The sequence below is a fragment of the Coptis chinensis genome, chromosome 3 (genome assembly GCF_015680905.1).
Source record: "Coptis chinensis isolate HL-2020 chromosome 3, ASM1568090v1, whole genome shotgun sequence".
In the NCBI taxonomy this organism is placed as follows: Eukaryota; Viridiplantae; Streptophyta; class Magnoliopsida; order Ranunculales; family Ranunculaceae; genus Coptis; species Coptis chinensis.
The window spans coordinates 3,616,340-3,631,089 of record NC_141458.1 but is presented as its reverse complement, the minus strand read 5'-3'; the positions used below and the strand labels follow the sequence as shown (position 1 = coordinate 3,631,089).

General features: G+C 37.3%; 1 long non-coding RNA gene and 1 pseudogene across 2 annotated transcripts; one reads left to right on the top strand and one right to left on the bottom strand.

The window, feature by feature from the left end:
• On the top strand, window positions 1-2,105 carry LOC147507331 (uncharacterized). Its single transcript, XR_015216177.1, has 3 exons — window positions 1-413; window positions 656-780; window positions 1,863-2,105. It is a non-coding gene; the product is annotated as an uncharacterized LOC147507331 (long non-coding RNA).
• A 7,551-nt stretch (window positions 2,106-9,656) lies between these two features.
• Window positions 9,657-14,454, bottom strand: LOC147507330 (beta-galactosidase 15-like; annotated as a pseudogene). Its single transcript, XR_015217628.1, has 19 exons — window positions 14,201-14,454; window positions 13,992-14,087; window positions 13,792-13,904; window positions 13,627-13,693; window positions 13,415-13,507; window positions 13,175-13,318; window positions 12,998-13,086; window positions 12,823-12,928; window positions 12,601-12,687; window positions 12,401-12,519; window positions 12,124-12,294; window positions 11,815-12,011; window positions 11,615-11,718; window positions 11,285-11,394; window positions 11,023-11,142; window positions 10,810-10,920; window positions 10,486-10,697; window positions 10,116-10,395; window positions 9,657-9,985 (listed from the first exon to the last, which is right to left on the bottom strand). The product of XR_015217628.1 is annotated as a beta-galactosidase 15-like (transcript).
• Window positions 14,455-14,750: the final 296 nt, after the last annotated feature.

Sequence of the window (14,750 nt, the reverse complement as noted above, 5' to 3'; positions counted from 1 at the left end):
TTGTTTTAAGTACTCATACCTTTTTGCTTTCTATTCAAAGTTCCCTTACAATTGAGGGAGTCATACAAATCCATAATTTGAAGGAACAAAGTATAATGAACATTCTAACACTTTGGCGTTATTATGTTAATCTGCTTCAAACAAAGACAAAAGGCTTCTCTGTAGGGTCTGATTGAAATTTAATGTGCTATAAAGGATTCTAATTGTGTTTGGCATGGGTTTCCTTAAGGGTAACTCGAATAATATCAATGCATTATATTTTAGCCTTCTTCGAATGTGTTGGTTGTTTTAGTCAACATTTTTTGCTTATGGAAATAATTGTTGGCTTATTGTAACTTTACTTGATTCCAATGTCCATCTCTTGCATGTAGCCTCACATTTCAAGACAACAGAGTTTCAACTGCTACATTTGGGTACATCCCTTTTTCTTTCTCTCATATATTTATCCACTAATATCTTGGGCTCATCTATATGTTAGCTGAAACTATAAAAAACTTTTAAATAATTCGTATACCCGATATTAATCTATCAACTTTCATCTTCATTGATAATTTATAATCATTTTATATGAATTTCGTCAACAAAGTTATACTATCAGTTTCTTCGTTTTGGTTTGGTGCTTGGTTTAATGTATCTACTACTCCCTTTTCCACAGGATCCCGTTAGTGATGGCAAACAAAGTTCAGGATATCACAAAAAAGGAATATGAGATTAGCTTTGTCACTCTCAGGATTGCTATCTAAGGGGTTGCCTGCATATAGGACTTATGCAAAGTTCAAGGTACTTATCTTGGATTCTTGGCAATTTTATTGTATTTTATTTTGTACCACTTAGATACTAATGGCTAAAAGTTTCGTGCAAGATGACCTAGAATGCATACTCTGTTGTAGGCAATGCTTGCAAATCCAAAAAGGCACAAAATTTTGGATTAGAACTTCTGTTCAAAGGACTGTCTCATTGTTTTAGATTAGAAGGCCCCTCAACCAGATAGCGCCATCTTAGTGAAATTATTAATGAAAACTTTGTATCCATTGCCATAGATTTTGACTACCATCATGATCTAAATTTATATTGAGCCGCCATCTGGATGTTTAAATGAGAAATCTCATTTATACTTGGTCGGCTGGTTACTTGATGTTACTTATGTCCCCTGTCCAGAGTTTATAGGCTAGGTAAGAGAATGCATGCATATTTTTAGCCATATTCATTATCACATATCAGTGTTGAGTGTTTGTGCCCATGAATCTACGGTCACGCACACATTTTCCTTTAGCAGTACTTAATTGGTAGGAGATATGCGTTAGATTCCGTTAAGTTCTTCAGCAGCGTGAAGTGTTTCCTTATCAAGATTCTACAACAAGTCACATGCTCTTTGCCCCTGCACTGCTTTAGTGCATTAGACTATCAGTGACAAGCCTATACAGTTCAAGCCCTCAATCTTTTCATCATTGAAGCTCTCCCATCATCAATGAAATAGAGAAGAACACTTGGCATGAAAAGACCTCATCTGTTCCCACAAGTACACGCCTGCGACTTACAGACTTACTACGACAAGCTAGAAAGGGAAGCACAAATGAACGACTTCTTGATGTTCCTCACAACCGCGTAAACTTAGGTGATATTTACTGCCATCTTCATGGACATTTCTTATGATAATTTTGGTTATTTATTCTCACATTTAGCATGGAGAAGTTCTTAACTATGTATGCATATGGTACAATATTTTACAATGGTAATCTATATAACACGTTAACATTCTTAACAGACGGTTTGATGAACTATTCGACCGATTTCTTTTTTAAGTACACCTTAACTTATTGTACCTATATCGATAAATGACTGCCTGTGAATCTTTTTCACAGAAACTGGCATCAACGTTCTTCTCATTCTCAAAATTTCTCGGTAGTGAACTATAAGGTTTGATGCATTCAGACGGGATGAAGCTATCTATTTTTCCATGTCAGTTTACCGCCTTTAAGGTTTACTGTTGCATTTTCCTCCAACTTCTTTTTACGTTAACATACATTGTTCATACACTTTGAATTTTTTTTTATTGGTATGCACATATTACTTATTCATAGTTGCTTCAGGCTCCGAAATCCAAATGTGTGTTTTAGTTATTCATTGATTTTATCTTGGGACTCTAGCGGGGAACTCTAAAGCATCCATTTGCCGCAGAGCTCACTAGGTAAATTTCTGTTTTTATTTTAGGTTTTGTGTCTATTTTACTGTTTTAGGATGTGCTTCTATTCTGGGAAACATTAGTCTGAAATACCTCCATTCAAAACTCAAAATATTGCTTTCAATATTTCCTAAAAGTTGATTTTCTACCAATATGTCACATCAGTCTTACCTCTTAAGTGTATAAAGTCAGAATCAGTTGACGCTCCTTGAGAATATCCTTGAAAGTGGAAATAAAAAATGCTTTGTGAAATACAGTGGGATTGCAAGATGGTTATGTTTGTTCAAATCAGCCCAAGTTTTGCAGACTCAGTAGAGACCCTCTGTTTGCTGAACTTCACAAGTCGGGGAGGCACCGACCTTATATCGCCCATTTATCGAAGCCCACTCAAGCGATTGAAGCGGGTACTAAATTGGTCTATGAGACTCAATCCTGAACTCTAGAAGCCAGAGCAGAGTAGGACACTTTGTTTTGGTGAGTATCAGTATCCCGCTTTTTTATTCACGATTTACACATTAGGGGTCAATTCAGAGAAAGATCAGTCAGACCTCCCTCACCAGAGAAGCAGCAAAATATTTATGAAAGGAACCTCATCAGATGTCACTGAAACCGGACGCAGCAGAGTTGAAATGGTTGGTAGCGAGAGCGGAACAGTTAAAAATATAAAACAGATGCAAATGATGGCTATATTGCTTCAGAGTCGAGGATATCATACTACAACCAGTCTTCAAGTGTTCATTCAAAAGAGAGAGCTGGCGAACTACACTAAATCTGAAGTAAGTGTTAGCTCCGGCCTTTGCCCCCCTTACCGTTTCTCTTGGTTCGCTCTTGGTTGGCCGAGCTCAAAGCTGATGTCTTCGCAGTCTTTGCTCGATCAAAGGCATCTTTCTTTGAGCATGGACATGCACATAACAAGCAGATTCTCAGGAGTTGTATGTTCAAGTACAAGCAAATGGTATGTTTCTCATATCTGTACACTAATACTATCAAAAGGGTTTTTCGTATCGAAGGTACTTATTCTTGATGATTGTATAAATGCTTCCCTTTTCTTATGTTCTGAGCAAACTGAGAAGCAAAGGCAGGATTAGAGGGTAATAATGAAATTACATAATAACTTCCAATCATTGCAGATGAGGTATGCTGCCTGTGAACAACTCGGCAGAAGTCTTCAAGAGAAGGTAAAGATAACGACTTGAGAATATTGATTAAATTATTTTTATCTGTGATCTAATCAAAGTTTTAACTTCTGTTTTTGCACTTTTGACAGAAACGGGATTTCATACCAAAATCATAAAGTCTGGACATAGAAAAAGCCACCACTTGGACCCCCTCCAACTTGAGGCCTCCAAGATGCATCATTAACCTTCCTTCAATGTCCAAGCTCCCCTGTAAAACAAGCATTGCCCATCGTACCTCATCATCAACAGATGAAAAAGAGAATATTTTTAGGACAGTGAGAACAAGCAACACCAAAATTCTGATGCAACCAAGGCGAGTCTCAATTGCAGTGCGGCCTCCTCAAGCTTCAACTCAGGTTTATCAGCCCAGAAGGAGGGTCTCAATTGCTACCCTTCGCTTAGACTCACACATGTTATCTACAATGAAGTGGTGAACCAGTTGATTATTTGACTATTCCGAACTTGATTCCCCAGACCCAAAATGGCGAGTCACACATGCCTACGAAACGATTGCAGCCGTCAATGTTGAATACAATGAGAAAAGAAAAATGTTATTCCAATATAGAATAGCAATCATGCTTCTTACCATTGCATAATGTTTTGCATCTTACAGGTCTTACATTCATCGGAATCCAACAATGTTCCTCCATCACATCTAAATGCTCTAGAAGAGGATTACACCAACAGTAGCACAAAGTTTAACATCAACAATACATGTTTCTTTCTTCATTAGTTGTTTGCCTATGTCCTGTTTCTAAGACATATATTCTCTCTTATCTAATGGATTATACAAAAACAAACTAACATATAGGCGGTTAAATACCTCTTCAAATATATTTATTCGCAACGTGAAAAAGCAGCTAAGATCAAATTGATCGAAGAGGAAGCCAATACTGGAAAATACACTTATCGTATTGAAGTTGGTTTATGAATGAATTATGTTTTTTTTTTCAGTAACGAATTTGATAATACTTATATCAATGTACTTACTTTCATTTCTCTTTTCAATCCCAATTGTTTCATAGAAATAATGTTGTTTTAGATTTCATTTACAGAATTCATTCAATACATACCAGACAGACATTGTCACTATTCTAATGTAATTGCGTTCATTCATTTTTTTTAATCCACGACATTTTTTCGTAGATTTTTTTTTTTTTAGTTTGTTTCAATTTATTTCGTACCACGTGCAACGCACGTGCCCGTTTACTAGTATATATAATAAGCTTCATATATTTCGTATTTCGTATTTCATATAAGTTTCATATTTCGTATTTCGTATAAGCTTCATATTTCATATTTCGTATTTCATATCATATTTAGTATTTGGTATAAGCTTTGTATTTTGTGTTTGGTATTTGGTAGAAGTTCGTATTTGGTATAACTTTTGTATTTGGTATAAGCTTCATTTGACTTAAATGAAGTTCGACATTAAAATCTGGTTAGTGATTTGCTCGATAAAAATCTGATTTGACTTGAATGAAATTCGACATTAAAATTTGGTTACTGATTTGCTCTATAAAAATATGATTTACTGATTTGCTCTATAAAATATGATTTGCTCTATAAAAATACGGTAAATGTTAGCAGACTATTTAGTACAGATATCAAAATCTCCAAGATGTCAGGGATTCAGAGTAGAGATAATCCCTTGAAATGGTTTTCTTCTTTTTTTCGATGAACCCTTGAAATGGTTTTCAAAACAACTTGTGATGTAAATCTGTAATAGTTCACATATAATTTTAGCGAAAAAAAAAATAGTTCACATATAATAATGTATGTTCACTATGTTGTAGTTGCTGCACATAGTAAGTTAATAACAAAGAGTACAGAGCATCACAGATGCAAATATTACAGACAAACACCACCGAAAATTGACAACCACTTATTATGTTACAAAAATACAAGGCATATCTCACATCATTCTTGAAGCAGTTTTCTTTCCAGCTATTCCCAAATACCTTTTCTTGAATCACCAGACAGCTGCAACCTTAGATTGAAATATAAAATTATAAATCTGTGGCAAAACAGTAAGAATGTTGGAAATTTCATAAATCATACATAATACACAAAAGCAAAGCCAACTCAACAGTGTCCCCCTTGTGGATGCTTCGAAGCTAACTCTACGCACAATGTTGTGCCACATAGTCAAAGAAATATCACAATTTAGAAGTGTCACAGAAACAAAATTAAAGAGCTTCCAAGCTGAAAAGAACCATACCTGGAAAGTGGAAAGTCATGCATAGGATTCCTTGAAGAACATTGAGAAACAGAAGCTTTGACCACGCAAAATGCATAGTAACGAACTGACAAGGAAAACACATCTTCAATAACACAATGCAGGTTTCAATAACATTGAGAAACAGGTTTCCACCATCACTGCAGAACTCTGGAATGTTTGCTATTGCTAAGGAATGGGAGAAAACACTGTATTCAGCAGACCTTGTGAAGCTCAGGAGGATGGAGTCATTTTACCGTAGCATGCATGCTGTCCAGTGTCAAAAATAAATTATTAAAGAGAAGGATACAGGAGCTGATTAACGAGTGTCTTCATTCTTCGACCAAAGGAAGTTAAGTGTCTCTGTAAATGAGCTGCTGCTTTTCAATAAGATTGCTCATTCATAAAGACTAACCAAACATGTTTACCTTGACAGATCTATGAAAGTTGCGCATATGTTTAATTGTTCTTTGTACAGGAATATAAGAAATTGTGAGAGTGGATTTGTTTTGTAATAGAGAATTTTTTTTCTTCAGACACATATTCCTTAAGGGTTCGAGCCCATATTCGGTATAAGTTTCATTTAACTTAAATGAAGTTTGAGCTCACTAATAGTGCCTAGGAAATGCCTTTCATTAACCTTTGTATACTCTAGAGTCCAGAGAGAAAGGTCGCTTGACTTAAATAATGTCCCACTGTCCCCTGCAGACTATTTCGTACAGACAATAAAATATGGTTACTGGAGCCGTACCAATTAGAAAACCTTACACATTTTGGTTCATGAGAAGGAGTAATAGCCAAATTAAGATGGCGATATCTGCATTGAACCCTGACAGTGCCCCAGGTCCGATAGGTTTAATGGACACTTTTATCAAACTTGTTGGAGCATTGTAGGATCAGATCTTGTTAAGGCAGTGAATTATTTATTCAGAAGAACCAGAATTCTGTCTAGCTTCAATGCCAGTTTTCTGGTGCTCATTCCAAAGGAGAGAGATGCTTCTTCTCTCGGGAGGTACAAACCTATTTGTTTGTCTAATTTTGCTTATAAAGTTATTACTAAAGTTCTTGCAGTAAGACTAGCCCCTATTGCCTCGAGTCATTTCGAAAGAGCAATATGGCTTCCTTGCCAACAAAAACTCTCATGAAGCCGGCCATAGGCTTAGCATCAGAACTTATTAATGAGCTTAAGATTAAAAGACATGGTGGAAGTCTTGCTCTCAAGCTTGATATCTCCCAGGCGTTCGACACTCTTGACTGGAGATTCTTATGGTCTGTGTTGAAGCAATTTGGCTTCAATAGTTCTTGGATTAACTGGATTCAAGGGGCACTTTCAAACAACTCAGTCTCTATTATGCTCAATGGATGTCCAAGAGGTTTCTTTACCGCTGACAGAGAGTTGAGACAAGGCGACCCTCTCTCACCTTTACTTTTCACTTTTGCTGAAGATTGTCTTAGTAAATGTATTGAAACTATGGTTAGAAAAAAATTCATAAAACAGATGATCATACTTTCTAGCTACTCTAGTCCTACTCATCTTATGTTTGTAGATGATATATTTATTTTTTGTAATACTAACAAAAGATATATCAAGAATGTTGTGAGTGTATTGGATAGATATCAAGTTGCTGCAGGTCAATATATCAATAAGGACAAGTGCAAGCTCTTTCTTAGTCCTATGACTAAAGAGAGGAGGAATACAATACAAGAACTCCTTGGAATCACAGTTGGTGTGCTTCCAGAAACTTATCTTGGAGTCCCTTTGATAACAGGAAGAGTCACGAGGGCTACATTAGCACCCATGGTGGACAAAATCAGACTTAAAACTTCTAGCTGGGCTAGCAACTTATTATCACTTCAAGGGAGAGTTCTACTTGCAAAACATGTTATGAATAGTATGCCTATTAAAAACATGGCTATTTATAAATGGCCTGCCTTAGTCATCAAGGAATGTGAGCATATTATACGGAACTTTGTATGGTCGGGCAACCCTAGCCTTCTTGCAAGAATGTAGTCACTACATCATGGAGGAGAACATGTAGGCCTAAAGAGGAGGGAGGAATTGGCATTTGCTAACTGAAAGACATCAATTAATCTTTCTATGCTAATGAAGATGAGCTGGGCTATGTTAAAAAAGAGCAACGATTGGTCAACATTTATGCAAGGTAAATACAAGAAAAGAAGTGGAACTTGGGCTACAAGCATGACTTCAATTGTATGGCCTGCCATTAAATGGGCCATGAAGGAGCTACATCAACACTCGAGCTGGGTGATTGGACATGGCAGAAACATCAACATTTATTTGGAGGGACAATTGGATTGGTACAAAAGCTATCATGAAGCTTTTGCCAATGGAAACAAGCTTTTGGCAAGAATATAATGCCACTTTGAGTGACTGCATTGAGCATAATAGATGGAACTTTCCTCCATTATTTCTCACCGATATCTTGGGTATACTTGGAGTTGAGATCTCACAGCTTCAACAACCCAATGAAGAATGTGAGGATGACTTAGTTTGGATGCACACACCAACTTGAAACATCTCAGTTGCTTCAGCTCACGAGGAAATAAGGAGTAAAGGGGATAAGCCTTACTGGGCGAGTTTTCTTTGGGAAGCAAAGCTACATCCAAGAACCGCGACAATTGGATGGAAAATTATGTCGGGTGCAGTTAATACTGATGATAGGATGCAAAGCATGAAATTCAGATTGGCCTCAAGTTGTATAGCATGTAAGGACAACACGAATACTCAGTCACACACTTTCTATGAGTGTGGCTTTGCTAGGCAATGTTGGAATTATACTACAAACACATTTGCGATGCAACAAATTCTAGGTAGTCACACTGAGTTTGTAGAGGTTGGGGCTAACCTTGATCCGCAAGCTAAGGCTCGTTGGGGAGAGCTGTTATCTCGTGTCTAGTGGCTATTTGGAGGAATATGAACAAAATGATTTATGAAGAGGGGAAACCTAACCTCCCATCTGTTTGTCAAGCAGTTCGAAGAGGCATCAATTTTGCAAGAAAAGATAAAAGGAAGAACCTAATTCAAAGTCATCAGCACTAATCTATTCTTTTGACTCTAGAGTGTTATTGGTTTCTACCACCCATTGGAGTGTTAACGGTTAGTGCAGCTAGAAGCACAAGAGGTAGTCCTGGCATCATAGGATGGGGATTTGTCTGCAGAGATCATACTGGGAGGGTTCATGGTGTTGGGCTTGGAAGAATGGGTGTCGATATAGCCCATAATGCTAACTGTCAAGCTATTCTTGAGGGAGTTACACAAGCCACCAGTATGGGATAAAGGAATATATGGGTTGAATCCCAATCAAAAGCGGTCGTTAATGCTTTTCAGTTGGATGAAGTCCACTGGAGAATCAAAAGTGCATGGCACAAAGCAAAGAGTAAAGTGGAATGGCTGAACGTCACTCATACTTGGAAGGAGATTAATTTCTCAGCAAAGACAAGTGCTCGACAAGGATGCATGCTGGCAATAGGGACTAAAGCTTGGTGGCATGGCAAACCACTCTTCCTGACCGCGAACAGAAGACGCAACAGCAACCTACTACAAACAAGTTTAATAGCTTAAGTGTAGTAGTTCGTAGAAATCCATTCCAAGGACCTAAAATACAAACTGTAACTATTCCCTTTTTATTTTTCTTCTGCACCATCTCTCTCTGTACTTTTTCTAGTTATAATCAAAATTACTCTTTAGCAAAAAATATATATTACTATTTTCAGACTGAACTAATGTATGAGATTCGTCCCCTGTTTTCCATGTTTAGAGTTGGCAATTCCATAAGCAACTCTTACTTGTATTTATAATTTTATATGAGTGTTGAAGGTGATTTTAGTGTTGAGTTCTTGTGAAGGTTAATATGGATAGTGGTGAAAGAGGCGACCATGTTAGCAGTAACACATTTGCCTCCATTTTAACCAGTTTGCTGTTCAAATGCAGCGAGTTAGGAGTCGAATTAGTCACCGAAAGAAGAGCTAGAAGGCCCATATAGGCCCGGCTCGGTATATATGCCGCTACTTGAACGCGAAGTAAGCTCTGAAACAGAGTGAAAAAACAATTTGAAACTTATGCAACAGGGACCTTTTTTTATTAAAATGAAAATCATCAGATACAATCTTCACTTCGAAGAATCCAACTGTATAATCCCTCAATAGCTTCTCTTTTTGCCATGCACAGTAAGAATGTACTTTGTTTTACTACCCAATCCGGCCTTCTCTTCCTTCTATTTACACTTCATTTTACAAGAAAGAAAAGAAAGACAACCGGACACCGAAATGGTGTCTCTAACAAACAGCTTGCACTGCAAGTTTCTTGGTAACGTCTGCTGCACAGTTGCTTGCTCCAAATGTCGCCTCGGATACATTGATCGAACACGAGTCTCTTCCAACACATGCCTGTAAGAAAGACACAGTCAGTTTAGACTTTTTTTGTCTGTAATGTATAGGGTATATAGCAGCTAGATGTACATTATTTTAGCAAATAACAATACTTTGTGAATTGTGATAATTGCATGGTCTTAAGTACCTTTTGCACCACAGATAAGCTCTTAGCAGCGTCACAAGTGCCTTTCTTGAATGATTCACATTTGCCTTGCGGGTTTCCGTAGCTAGCGAATTCGATTGCAGAGATTCTTCGGCCACCTTGACATGATAATTCTAATGTATTCCCTTCTTCTACACTGGCACATGCTTTGCCAACTGTAACAGTCTGGAAATTCACTTGTATTGGATTACCACCTATCTCTTCGAACAAAATAAGTGTGTTGCTGTCATCATCGAAGAGGAAAGATCGAGGTACATGATACCTGGTGCAGTTACAAATTTTAAGGTCAGTAGAATGTATATATATGATGAACATCTAAACCTTCAAATGGCTATACGATCATTTGGCTTACCATCTTTGACTAGTATTTCCGCAGTTCGTCAAACATTTATCTGAACCATATCCACCACGATAGTCGCATGTGGCACTGCACCCACTACCTTTAACGGGCATGGAAGGCCAGAACCTGCCGAGGCTGTGTCCATTTACCCAAGCATGACCTTTTCCCATACCTTGTAAGTCCACAACCACAGGGTCTCTTCCCAAGGGAGCCTTGAAAGTAGTCTAAGAGCAAACAAAAGTGATATCCAAATATAAGCAATATCTACTCAGTTCCATTCTATGAAATAATTACTTCATCAGATGGCGAAATCCTTGGTGTTGACAGATTCTTTACCTTGTACCAAGTCATGGGCCTTCTTAGAGGAAGGGCTTCATCTTCCCAGCCAGTTATTGATTCTTTTGATTTACCATCATAGAATTTCTTCTTCTCTCCATTCAATCCAATCTTTATATGGAAAAGAAAGGCAGAATAAATTTTATTTAGTTAAAACTTCACAGACTACAAAAAACAATACACTTTAATTTGTTTCATATCTTGCTGCATTACCTTATAAGACCACAGATTAGATGACAAGTCCTTAGTAGTATTAACACTCCCAGTTCCAAGTAACTGCACTGGGCCACCAACAATTCCGGCTGGTACTAAATCGTAAAAGGCACCATAGTTCTTTTATATTCAGCGAATTGATAGATGAAAAAAGAAATGTTAGTAAGATTCAAATCAACCAGTATGCTCAAACGGGTGCATGATCTTCTAAAAACTCTTGTTAGCAATAACGACTCAAAACCAGGAAAAATGAACTAAATACCGGTAATCCAACGGTGGCACTGAGTAAAATGATATCATTCCTCCCCTTTCTCAACTTGATTGGCTGTTCGAACACGAATTTGTAATTACCATCTTTGCCCCATTGTGATCCTATTGTTCAAAGGAAAAGCAAAACGTAATTGTTAGTTGTGATAAAAGTGTGCCTAATAAGACTATAAGAGGCAGAACAAAAGAAATGCTTGCATATAAATCTTCTTAGTATTTATAAGAAGAATAGAAAAGACTATTAATTCACTAATTTTTACAACAAACTATCTTTAATAATGCATAACTCAATATTGAGAGCAGTGAACATTCATTTTCTAGTTACCTATGCGCTTCTTGTTCACATATGCATGAAGTACATGACCAGTGGTATTGACACGCAGTGTCATGCTCCCTACAGGAAGGTCGCCATTGGCCCCAGCATTGACGCTGAAATTTTCAAGCAAGGAAAATAAATAAAAATGGAAATCCTAAAAAAATAAAATAAAATGGCAAACTTTATTTTTTAGTTTGAAGTGAAGTCACCTTGTCATGTACCACAAATAGTCACTACTATCAGCAGTTACTGCCTTTTGCTCAAGAAGCTGTGTTGAGTTAGATGTGCCGCCGTTACCACCGAGGGCATCTTTTATTGGTTCTCCCTTCCATTCCCACTTACTGAAGTCAGGTTCATTTTGAGCTCCGTTGGGCTTCTTCACCATTATAGAAGTTTGGGTGTTAATCTGAAGAAGAAAAAGGAAAACAAGTTTGTGTTAGGTTCAAACTATCTTAACAAGTTAGTGTTAGGTAAACAAACTATCTGAATTGGTTAATTTGAGATTACATGGTTGTTACCTTGGCAGTGTTGTAAACTTCAGTCTTGCAGTCGGTAAGGATACTAACAGACCAAGCAGGCACAAAAAACTTTCCGTCGCCTTGCAAATCAACATTGGCATCATTTGATCCATTTGGATTGCTCAAGAAACATATTGAATCATTACCAGCCTTGTCACTGTACTTGGTCAACTGTTGGCACAAGAATTCTAGATTAGGCAGTGTACACATATTTTTATTGCTAATTATTTCAACTTATGTAGGGGATTTTTTTTATGGAAGGTTTAGTATAACGCACCACAACTCCATTTCCCAACTGTTTTTCTGTTGTTGACCTTTGGGTGAGAATATTCTCTGCGGATTTTAGAACTTCATGGAGTTTCTTCAAATGTCCCCACTTCGGCTGATTCAAGTTACCTATACATTCAAGAGATGTTAATCATGTGTTGTGCACTTTGGGGTCTAAATGTATTGCAAATTCTCAAGTTCTGTAATCACCATATTCATCAAGAGGTGCGTCATAATCATAAGACGTTGTGATGTATGGACCCCTGCAGTACGACCAAAGTTGGTTCCTCCATGGTACTGAAACCATGTACAAACGATATTAATACTTCTACTGCGGAAAATAAAACTCGGGAAAGAATAAAGCGATCCATTTTGCACAGTTTATGCTTTACTGGTAAGTGAAAAGTAAGAAAGTCAATTAGACCGACTAACCATGTAATAGTTCTGCAAAACACCTCCACTTTGGAAAAAGCGTGCTACGGAAAAGGCAAGATCTTCAGCAGTTCTGTGTGGGTTTGCACCATCCCAGTTCTTGAACCTGACACAATACTAGTTTCAGATCACTATTGTAAGAAACGAAAATGAAGATGGACAGAAGCAGACTCACCAGCCAGTCCAGTTCTCAGTCCACATCTTGGGGCTCTTTGGATTGTTTGGTTTGAAATTGTCGCAGTAGAAACCATTGCATGTATTGATCTGTTTGAAGACATCAAATGTAGAATTTACTAAGTACGTAATAGTGTCATTGCATTGGAAAGGCCATTTTAAAGCATAACAAACAAACCATAGTTTGTGGAGCATCTGCTTGTTGGCACATGACCCATGGAACTCCAGCGTTTTGGTTCAAGGCCATCTGTGCACACCATTTGATGTAGTTCTTGCCTGCTTCTCCATAACTTTTGTCAATATTTCCATACTCGTTCTCAATCTGTTAAGTATTGACACGTAACTCAATAACAAGAAGAGCAATGATGATTGATGAGGAGAACAACAACAACCATAATGAAAATAATAAACAGCGAACCTGAGCTAAGATAATGGGACCTCCTTGTGGTGCAAAGAGCTTCTCTTTTTTACACATGTCCACTATTAATTTAGTGAAGGTTTCCATCTCATCCTTGAGAACAGAAACAATGGTAAGTTAGGCGGTATTCAGTATCCGAAAAAAACGAGCTGAGATCTACGAAATCAGTAACCATAGGAATACAGGATAATCAACATATGTAATTAACCAACCTTATAGACTTGGTTATCTGTCCTGATTTGAATTCCAGGCAGATTGTGCAACCACACAGGGTACCCTCTGGTTACAATAAAACGTAAACCAAATATCTTGAGAAAAATCTGATCAACAACGTAAACTTCGTAAGGTCTATGATAGTAAGTTAATACGAATCATACCCATAATTCCATTCAGCACACACATATGGACCAATCCTAAGAATGGCATTCATTCCTGCATCTTGTATTGTCTTGAGAAACCTCACCAAGTCTAAGTTCCCCGAGAAATCGTACTAAACCGACAGTGAAAAAGAGAGGTGTCAGGAATATTGTGTATTCTACATATTCAGTAAATTAGCATACATGCATCAAGTGAAAACCTGGCGACGATTAGGCTCATGACGGTCCCAAAAAACATAAGTTTCAATGGTATCAAGACCTCCTGCCTTAGCTTTTTGAATCAAATCCGGCCACATCTGAAACCAATGTACGAAACTCAGTAAGCAATTCCGAGTCTGTTTTTTTTATGCACAAATGAACTGAATGACGACTGAGAATGATAACTAATCACAAACAGCGAGTAACTTACTTGTACAGTACTACGCGGGTAATGGATCGAGCCTGACAGTATAACTTTTGGCACTCCATCGATTAAAAGGTTACCTCCGTCGTAAGTAACTTCAGCTGCAGATGCTAAGAACGTTAAATCTATACACAATGCGGCTACAGCAAAGACTAATAACATATATCTACACAACCCCATTGTGAAAAATTTTATCATGGATGAAGGTTGATATCTGATATTCAGCCAAAGCACTAGGCTAATGCTTATATATGTGTTCCTGATATCCGGAAATGATTATATTTAGCAAAACTTGGATATTACTTCTAAAATTATTCAAAAAAACAGATATATAAACCAACAGAAGTAGTTTTGAACGGGCATGAATGCCTTAAATATTGTTACAAGTGTGGACGTAGGGAGAGAGAATGATTAGTGCTTATTATAGGATAAAGTTATTATAGGATAAAGTTGTTCGGTTAATTTGATCCAGCAAGTGATGTATACTGCATTTAGCGAAATTTTATTGTTCATTCAACCAACAATCATCTTTTTATCCTAATCCTCCAGCTAAGAA